Source organism: Mastomys coucha, unplaced genomic scaffold (genome assembly GCF_008632895.1).
Source record: "Mastomys coucha isolate ucsf_1 unplaced genomic scaffold, UCSF_Mcou_1 pScaffold5, whole genome shotgun sequence".
NCBI lineage: Eukaryota > Metazoa > Chordata > Mammalia > Rodentia > Muridae > Mastomys > Mastomys coucha.
This window is the reverse complement of record NW_022196911.1, coordinates 53,988,706-53,999,410: the sequence shown is the minus strand read 5'-3', so window position 1 is coordinate 53,999,410 and position 10,705 is coordinate 53,988,706. Positions and strand designations below refer to the sequence as shown.

General features: G+C 41.5%; 1 protein-coding gene across 1 annotated transcript in view; it reads right to left on the bottom strand.

The window, feature by feature from the left end:
• LOC116078842 (zinc finger protein 260-like) overlaps positions 1-4,986 on the bottom strand; it is a 16,660-nt gene extending 11,674 nt beyond the window's left edge. Inside the window, exons 1-3 of the mRNA XM_031354187.1 lie at positions 4,872-4,986; positions 3,356-3,412; positions 857-1,181 (exon numbers count right to left, since the gene is read on the bottom strand). The gene's annotated coding sequence lies outside the window, so the exon portion shown is untranslated. The remainder of the gene's footprint in view (positions 1-856; positions 1,182-3,355; positions 3,413-4,871) is intronic.
• Between the last annotated feature and the right edge of the window lie 5,719 nt (positions 4,987-10,705).

Below are 10,705 nucleotides of genomic sequence, written 5' to 3'. Positions count from 1 at the left end.
TCGCCCCAGCTAGCTGGAATAAAAAGCCTCTTACAGATTGCATCAAGTCCGTGTCTTGGTGGTGTGTGGGATCATCGCTTCCGGGATTTGAGTGTGGGGGTCCCTCTGGGAATCTCACAAGTTCAATTCCCAGCAACCACATGGTGGCTCACAAATCACCTATAATAGGATCTGACACCCTCTTCTGGTATGTCTGAAAAACAGCTATGGTGTACTCATAAATATGATAAATAAATCTTTAAAAAAAGTTTTCTAAGAAAAATTATTAAAAAAATTAGCATTCAAAATATTTGCCTGATACATATTAACATACACAGAGACATTCCTGGAAAGTGATCTACCATAGCTACATCCTTAGCCATAAGCAAACTTGCTATAAAACAGAAATAATCTATACAGCTAGTCTTCATTTCTATAACTGGTTGCACATGGGTGTGTGTGGGTGTATATATGTATGTATGTAATATATGTATGTATGTATGTATGTGCTAGTTCTAGTACTAACTCATATTTCCCCAGCCTTCAGCAAATGTCTTGGCAGACCTTGTTTCTTTATTAGGAAAGTAAAGATGCATACAGTCATAACTTGAGGTATCTGGAATATTTGTAGTCCTGCCTGACAGGATTGGCTTGGCTACAATAGGACATAGTTATACTAAGAGATGGCCTCAGGCACCTCCTCTATTCTAGACATACTCCTCCTCTCACAGTCTGAATATGGAACGTTCCCTACAGGCTCACTCTTGAGCATGTGATCCTAAGTGTGTGGTGTTACTTTGAAGGCTGCAGAAGGTTAGGGTGGCAGGGTCTGGCTGGTGGAAGTAGACTCGGAAGGGGATGTCTTGGAAGGTTATACCTGCCCTGGTTCCCACTTCTCTCTCAGGTTCCAGGCCTGCCATGGTGTGAACAACAGCTCCTCTTCCCACTCTCACCTCCACTGATGGAGCCACTCCAACCTGCCATCACTGCTGTGACGGCCATGAAGAACTGATATCTCTGAAACAATGAGCCAAAATAAATCTTTCCTCCCCTAAGTGGTTTCTTCCCAGTATTTGGTTACCGCAAGACAAAAGTCATTAACAGCCCCTCCCTTACCTCCATTGAAGACTAGTCCAATCTCCTCTTGGTAATCTAGATGACTCTCAGCCAAACCAGCGCTGGGGCTCCTCTCCACCTACTGTCTTGGAGTCAAAAGGAGCAAAGTGCTCATGATAAAATCAGTCCCTCCAGATGAGCAGACTCGTGGTTCTGGCTCCTTCCCAATATGAGTCAGCTAGGCCAGTAGAGCATGTGTTCATGGGGAAGGGAAATGAACAACGGTCCTAGAAGCTGGGTATGGTGGTGCACACACATATGCCCAGTATCTGGGAAGCAGAGGTAGGTGGTTTGCGAATTCAAGACCAGCATGGGTTACAGTGCGAGGTTCAGGCCAACTAGGGTTACATAGTGAGACCATGTCTTTAAAAAAGGCTACACTGCTAAGTACTTTACGTATAAAGTCCTCTGATGAGGTTTAATAGGAGACACAAATACCTTTATCTCTTTCTACCATCCAGATAGCATGTCAACCCTCCTGTTCCCAAGTGTGTTTGGTCATCATTTTTGAGGCCAGTGTTCCTTCTAAGCTACTGACAATGAGCCTGAACCACTGTGTAGGTCAGGTCAGTGAAGGCAAAAGTGCGTGGTACTCTTCTCACCCCTCCCTGCTGATTCCTATACTCTGGCTTCTGCCTACGAGAAACAGATAGGAACTTGTTGAGACTGTAGAGAACCCTGAACTGTGTACGGGCTGAAATTCAGTTGTTCCTGTTTCCTGTGTTTAAACAGGACACAGACACTTTTGAGCAAGGACTAGATTTTGTATGAACTACAAACTCCATGGAAGCAGTGATGTGGAATCCATAAGCAAGATATGCACACTATTCAGATCTGCACTTCTGTTTTCACTTAAGCTCTGGGGACCTTTCCCATCACTCTTAAAATCAAATGTCGGCCAACTGACTTGTGTTTTCTCATCTCAAGGCCCTCACCACGCCTGCCTGTTAGCAGCACGGCTCATCAGCACCTGGGCACCACCACTGAGGAAACAGACCCTTCCAGTGTGGCAGAGAGGGACAGTTCCAATGTAAGGAAGAATCCATTTGTCTTGAGGCAACCAGGCTTCATCAACCACGGTATCACACGCTGCCACTGGCTCAAGAATGAATAACAAACAGAGCCAGCAGGATTGCAGCTTATAATGTTAGACCTTGGGGAGCAGAGGAGGGGAAAGAAGAGAAGGGAATAAAAAGAAGGATCCAGAAAAAAAAATCCCTCTTTTCCAGTGTGTTCATCAAGGACACAAGGTAAGCTGATATTAAGACCATGTATGAGGAAACACTGGAGGATGTGATTTCTGTTTTGACAAGGGGAGCTTGACTTTGAAGATTAAAGTATGATCTGAAAGCTGATGGAGGGGGTCCACGCTACAGAGGCACAGTCACCAAACTCCCACCAAAGCGCTGGACCCCAGAAGTCCTCTGAGGTAGAATGAGTGGGGGGAGCAAGCAGAGCAAAAGCATAAGCTACAATAAGCAGAAAAAGAACGCAGATAAGTGGTGAAGAAAGCAGCAGTAACATCAAGGCAGAAATGGAAATGTAAACCTTCCAGGGGAAGTCAACGGGCAGGACTTTGCAGCATGGAGGAAGACATAAGTAAGGCAGCGGGCAGAGAAGGGTTTTCATTCAACTATGATGAGATGCTGAGAATCTGAACCAAGAGTCCAGTGAATAGGACAACAATGTAAACGGTAAAGACAAATTACTATGAAAATATGCTCGGACACTGTCATGATCTGCATATACACACAAGCAGAGAAAAATGCAGGGGGAGAAATGAAGGCCCCGCAGGACATTGTCTTTGTATATTCCGGGTCTCATCTGACATAGGTGGGATCTCCCAGAAGCTGTCTGGAACTTTACAACTTTAGTCAGCAAAGAAAACCCCTTTGAACTGCTCTGAATTCCAGCACTGGTGAACTGACACTGAGGAATGCTGTGCTTGTTGGCAGGCTGGGAAGGAAACTCCACCCACCTCATGCATGTCTACGAGGCCTATTTAGACTTCACAGGACATGGGAAGTTGGCACCTTCTCTTTGAGTCAACCTAATCCCTCCAACAAACAGACCTTTGTGCCACCACATCAGGGAAAAACAGAGACCAATCTGAATGTGACTAAGTCATTCTCCAAAAGGTGGCTCTGTCAATATATCCAATGCCATCATTTGTGTGTACCTGTCTTAACATTAACTTTACTCTTCCCTTCCAATGGTCAAAAGTCCTAAGATACAAGGTAAAACAAAACATACAACGTACCTCAGATGTATCCATTGTCTTAACTCTTTCAGATCTGAGAGGACCATCAAACCACAGCTGGAAGAGAAGGCCAACGGAGATGAACTCACTAGGAGAGCTTTTTTTTTTTCCCCTAAAAGATTTATTTATTTATTTTATGTATATGAGTACCCTGTAGCTGTACAGATATGGTTGTGAGCCTTCATGTGGTTGTTGGGAATTGACTTTAGGACCTCTGCTTGCTCTGGTCAACCCTGCTTGCTCCGGTCAGCCCCGCTTGCTCAGTCCCTGCCTGCTCCAGCCCAAAGATTTATTTATCATTATAAATAAGTACATTGTAGCTGTCTTCAGACACACCAAAAGAGGGCATCTGATTTATTCTGAAATAAATCATGCAACGTTTTAAGGTTGGGTGTTTAATGAACATTACTGAGCCACAGAAATCAAACTATAGAAAAATACTTAAGTGACATTGCTTAGCTTCCTGTCAGTGCAGCACAGTTTAATACAAACACACATGGTACTTACGACACAGCTATAACTATTAGCACACTGAGTAACACTCCAAAAATTAGTCTGACATATTTAAATTTTATAGGAAAAATGTCTCATCCAATCAAGATGGTTTTCTCCCAAGAAAACCTGAAAACTGAGTGTGTATTTACTGCAGGACTTTAGAAGTGATGCCTCACAACGGCTGGTCTCCCAGCTGTTAGGCCTTTTTGTAGCTCCCTCACACAAATCCCCTTGCTCTCTTCCATACTGCTACAATAAATGTGACCAGTACAGTTTTTAAAACGAGTTTTCCCAGGGGAACTGGCTGAGTCGACAACTTTGTTTTCCTACAGTTTGCCTCTACACCGTTTTTTGTTTTTTTTTTTTGTTTTTTGTTTTTAAGAGTATTAAGGTTCTTCTGAACACTCGAAGGAAAACTACCATAGGCTCCCAAGGAGCTGAAACTACAATAGGAGAGATGTGCTCCTCCATGAGTTATTGCTGTCATAGCTTTTCCCTCCAGACACAACAGGTCTCCACCGCCTCGGAGGTGTAGAGATGCTCTTGGTGATGAAGCAAGGAAGCAGTGATGGCTATGCCTGTGTTAATTGTGGTCCAGCTGACTGGCACTCCAAAGTCAGAAGAAGCCAAGGTAGGGTTCCAGCTATCACTTCCTTTTCAAGTCCGCGCCCCGCCCCCCCAGCTTCCCCCAACCCTCGCCAATCGGTCAAAGGACTGACTTCTCAAATGCCTTCCTCTCTGGTGAAGCCCTCACACACAAAAAAATAGATTACACCGACAGTGTGCAAAGTCCTTTTGAACTGCAGCGTGGGGACACACACCTGATCACCTGGTGGAGGGAGAGGTAAGCTCAGGAGCCGCAGGAGATGGATGCAGGAATCAGGGCCCGTTTAGGCTGAGCACTGCTTACTAGAGAGAGACAGGCGGTGAGCTCAGACCCGCACAGGTTCCCAGACTACAGCCGAGGGGATGAGGACCGACCGCAGCCTGCTCCTGCCGGTTCCCCAGAAGCTGCACTCACCTTGGGGCCAGACGTCAGCCTCCCGGTGCCTCTGACCAAAAGACAGCGCAGAACCAAGTAGCCAGGGCCGGACTCTGGCGGAAACCGGAAGCAACAGGGATGATGGAGCCCGAAATAAATCGGGAAAGCACACCCCACCGCGGAGCGGGAGCCTGATTGGGCAGATCCCGAGACTTCGTTATGATTGGATAGAATCCTATTGAGTGACAGTAAAGGTGACCAATCGTTGGTAGAACAAGGCTGACTGGCGGGTTCTAATTACTACTTTATTCTGTAACTTCGACTTTGTCCATTTCATTCAGTGACATCATTGAGTAGGTTTCTTTTATCTGGCTATTCCATTTAGCATGAGGTCCTTCAGGTTAATCTGTGTTGTCCAAAGTGACAGGGTTTTCTATTTTTGATATGCATTTTATTGTGGATATTCACATTTTCCCCCTACACCTACGGATGAATAATTTCCATACCTTGACTCCTATGGATAGTCCTGCAATAATTATAGCATGCAGAAATCAATAGCACACTGACCTGAAATACTTTATTTATATGTTCTTTAGAATTGGAAGTGTTGGTTGTTACAGTAGTTGCATTTTAATCTTTTTGAAGAAACTTCACATCTTCCATAATGACATCTATCGATCCATTCACTTTTAACTCCCTTTGTGAATATGTTGCTCATCTACACATTCTCAACAACAATGTCAACTTTTCTTTTCTTTTTTGAGGTAAATACATAAATGACTTGATTTCATTAATATATCTTTCTACTTAATTGCCAAAAGTAATTTACCATTTTTTCATTTTGATAAGCTATGCTTTATTAGCAGCTTCTCTCTTTTTTCCTATTTTAAAAATTAGATATTTTCTTTATTTACATTTCAAATGATATCTTCTTTCCCGGTTTCCCCTGGGGGGGGGAACTGTTCCCTCCCCACTTCCCCTGCTCACCAAACCACTCTCTCTCCAATGTCAACTTTTCTGTTACCGTTCTGATAAGCTCACTCATACAAATAGCATCTTATTGTGGTTTTAATTTGCATTTTCCTGGGATTTGCTGATATTAAGGTTTACCATTTGCATATACCCTTCCCCTCTAATTTGGCCAGTTTATATTTTATACCATACACATACAAACCATATAAAAGTTTTCCTCAAAAAGGTAATATCCAGTGTATTCTTTATTATAACATACACCTTAAAGTTTATTCATTGTTCAAAGTATCTCCATAGTAATTTCATTCAAATATAATATATTTGAACATAGTCAGACCACCCCTATTTCTCTTGTTTGTTCTGCTTTTCTCTTGACAAACTTCTGTCACTCCTTTTAAACATTTCCTCCTATATTCTTTTTTTTTTAAGATTTATTTATTTTTATTATTTATTTTATGTGTATGAGTACACTGTAGCTGTACAGATGGCTGTGAGCCATCATGTGGCTGTTGGGAATTGAACTCAGCATGGCCCTGCTCTCTCCGGCGTAGTATACTGTAGCTGTCTTCAGACACACCAGAAGAGGGCGTCAGATCTCATTACAGGTGGTTGTGAGCCACCATGTGGTTGCTGGGATCTGAACTCAGGACTTCGGAAGAGCAGTCAGTGCTCTTACACGCTGATCCATCTCGCCAGCCCCATTTCCCCCTATTTTCAATACCTAAATACACTTGCTGAGCTTTCAGATGACCAGCCCAGTATCTACATTGGGCAGCTTAAAAGATAATGTAATGGCATTTCCAGAGGATCCAGTGCCATCTTCTGTCTTTCATAAACACACACACACACACACACACACACACACACACACACACACACATGTGCACATGCAACATACACTCACACAAAGCACACAAATAAAACCAAGTTTCCACTACCAAGAGAAAGCATGCAACATTTGTTTTTCTGAGTCTGGCCTACCTTGCCTATGCATAAAGACGTCCAGTTCCAGTGTTTTGTAAGACATGTCTATGTCCCACATCCATTTTCAGCTTACATGTAGGCAAAATGTCTTGCCTAATTTTAAAAATTATTTAAAAAGTATTTAATTGTATGTGTACGCCCACCATGTATGTACATAAGCCTGTGGAGGTGAGAAGAAGCATTGGACTTAACAGATGGTTGTGGTCTGCCATGTGGGATCTGGGAACGTATTCATTTTTATGAAGTGAAATAATTATGGATTTGATCAAAAGAGAGTAAGAGAATGGAGCCCTCCTGCTGCTAAACCCTGTCTTCCCTTCTCTTTCCTGTTTGAAGATAGTGTTTCTAGTTGGAGTGGTATGAACAGGAATGGCTCCCATAGACTCCATGTGTGTGAATGCTTGGCCATAGAGAGTGGCACTATTGGGGCCTTACTGGAGTAGGCGTGACCTTGTTGGAGGAAGTGTGTCACTGGTGGGCTTTTAAGTCTCCTATGCTCAAGCCAGGCCTAGTGTGGCAGTCTCCTTTTTCTGCCTGAGGATCAAGATGGAGAATGCTCAGCTCCTTCTCCAGCACCATGTCTACCTGCATGCTACCATGCTTTCCACCATGTTGATAATGCACTAAGCCTCTGAAAAGTGTAAGCGAGCCTCAATGAATATTTTCCTCTAAAAGAGTGGCCACAGTAATGGTGTCTCTTCACAGCGATGGAAACCCTAACTAAGACACTAGTGAATGAAGATGCGGCTCTGTAGAACTTTCCCTCAGCATGACAGATGTTTCCACATAGAACAGACTATTTCTAGTGTTTGATCATTGGTGCAGGATCAGACCCAGCCTTGTGGGCTTCAGTGCTGTACTTCGGGTTCTGAGCACCATCCTTAGATCATCAGGTCATCTCAGAGCCCTGTGTGACAAGGTTCAATGGGAATGCATGGAGCTGTACCCAAGCCTGGGAAGGGAAGGAGATGAGATACAGAAAGAATGCTCAAAATATATCTTTGTTTCAGGGTCATGTCACATGGGTCTATGAAATAAGCAACTTGCATGAATCCCAACCATCTTATCCATTCATGAAATTGTGATACAAAATGTAGCCTTGAAAGGTGGGGGCCAATTTTCCAAGGGGGAGGACAGTGAGTAGGCTAGTTAGAGCAAAGCTTCTTGTGACTTATTTGAGGTCAGAAGTTTGTATGTCTACCTGAGATACAGTGTTTTTAATTGATTTAAGTTTTATTGCATTATGATGAGAAAAGATACATGATTTCAATTTATCTGATTTTGTTAACATGTAAAAACATATTTTAAGTAAATAGAATTAAATCACATTCTTGTTTCCCTTTTGTACCCCAACTCCTCCCAGAGACACCCCCTTCAATACCTACAATACCTTTTTTGTCATATTCTTTAAAATTTATAAAATATTGTAACAATAAAAATGAGTATTATAAAAGTTGTTTGATATAAAATAACAATCAATTTAACAGTCTTATGTAGATGCTTGTCTACAGTGATACTGAAAATACATGCTTTTATCAATATAAATTTTAAATAACTCCAAACATATTAACTGTATATTTTAAAATAATACATCACTACTAGTATTTTTTAAATGAACATAAATATATAAAGTCTTTTTGTTTGTTTGTTTTGTATTTAGTAGAACTTAAAATCTTGGCTCTTACTATGGCAATACCAAAATAAGAACAATTTTAGACATTGGATTTCATTGTAATAAGGCTGTACTTCAATGACCCTCACATCATCAAAGGATTTTACCTTCATCGTAGCTAAGCTGAGAACTGACAGTTCTGCTGCACCAAGGAATGAACTGTAGGCATGATTTTTGGATACAGACTTCCTGCTATGGTCAAAGCTATTTGACTTGAGTGAGTGACTTTATTCTCAGCCCACAGAGAACAGTTACGTTCATTTAAGAAATGGTGTGTGCTGTCAGAACCTCTCAGGAGACAGCTATATCAGGCTCCTGTCAGCCAGCACTTGCTGGCATCCACAATAGTGTCTGGATTTGATGATTGAATATGGGAAGGATTCCCAGGTGGAGAAATCTCTGGATTGTCCTTCCTTCAGTCTCTGCTTCATAGTTAGTCTCTGCAACTCCTTCCATGGGTATTTTCTTTCCCCTTTTAAGAAGGAATGAAGTATCCACACATTGGTCTTCCTTCTTCTTGAGTTTCTTGTGGTTTGTAGATTGTACTTTGTGTATTCCAATCTTCTGGGCTAGTATCCATTTATCAGAGAGTTCATACCATGTTTGTTCTTTTTTGATTGGGTTACCTCACTCAGGATGATATTCTCCAGATCCATCCATTTCCCTAAGAATTTCATAAATTCATTATTTTTTTCTACAAATTCATTATTTTTAATAGCTGAGTAGTACTCCATTGTGTAGATGTACCACATTTTCTGTATCCATTCCTCTATTGAGGGACATCTGGGTTGTTTCCAGTTTCTAGCTATTATAAATAAGGCTGCTATGAACATAGTGGAACATGTGTCCTTATTACATGTTGGAGCATCTTCTGGGTATATGCCCAGGAGTGGTATAACTGAGTCCTCTGGTAGTACTATGTTCAATTTCTGGAGGAACCACCAAACTGATTTCCAGAGTAGTTGTACCAGCTTGTAGAGGCTCACAGCCATCCATTGGATTTAGTACAGGGTCCCTAATGAAGGAGCTAGAGAAAGGATCCAAGGAGCTGAAGGAGCTGAAGCCCCTTAGGATGAACAACAATATGAACTAACTAGTACCCTCAGAGCTCCTAGGGACTAAACCACCAACCAAAGAGTACACATGGTGGGACTAATGGCTCCAGCAGCATATGTATAGTAGAGGATGGCCAAGTCGGTCATCAATGGGAGGAGAGGCCCTTGGCCCTGTGAAGGTTCTATGCCCCAGTGTAGGGGAATGCCAGGGCCAGTAAGCAGGAGAGGATGGGGTGGTGAGAGGGAGGGGGGAGAGGGAACAGGGGTTTGTTTTGTTTTTGTTTTTATTTTTATTTTTTCTTTTTTTTGGAGGGGAAAATGGGAAAGGAGATATCATATGACATGTAAATAAAGAAAATATCTAATAGAATAAAAAGAAATGGTATGTGTATTAAGATGGTCTATCCATAAAGCCATTCACCAATTGTTTCAATGAACAATGGTTCTGCTTGGAGGATGGTACAGACATTAGGTGAGGGTAAGAATCTGGTTCATTGGCTGTGATAATTTGGAAAAGCATTCATCTCAGAGAAAGAGTAACTTATAAAGTTCCCTTCTTCAAACCTGATATAATAGTTATAAACGTCAAGCAAAGCATTCAGTCCCACTCTTTGTTGTTCTCTTACAAGCCACCTCCCTAGTTAATTGTCTATGTTTCTTTTGGGTATATAAATACTTTTGAAATATATAAGCTTTTCTGAAAACTATAGTATAGTGTAAAAACATGAAACAAACAATACTACTAATAGAGAGGCTGAGATAGGAGAAGCAAGGTTTCAAGACCATTATGTGGTACACAGCAAGACACTGTCATGTACAAACAAGCAGAAAGTGTATATGGATTGTACAATATTGGACCTATTTCTCCAATTATCAAATTAGAAAGACCATTGGATGAATCAAATTAGAAAGACCATTGGATGACAATCAACAAATTTCTAATTCCTCATATTTTTGGATTTCAATCGATTAGGATATGTTGGTAATATTAGTTTTCATATTAAGATATTAAGAAAAAGTAATTGTTACTTCCTGTTGTTTTTGTTGTAAGAGGTAGAATTAGGTTTGTGTGGGTTTGTTGAAAGATTACTTTCTTGCTTCTTCTAGGGTGTAATTTTGCTTTTTATGTTGGTGTTTTCCATCTATTATCCTTTGTAGGGCTGGATTTGTGGAAAGATATTGTGTAAATT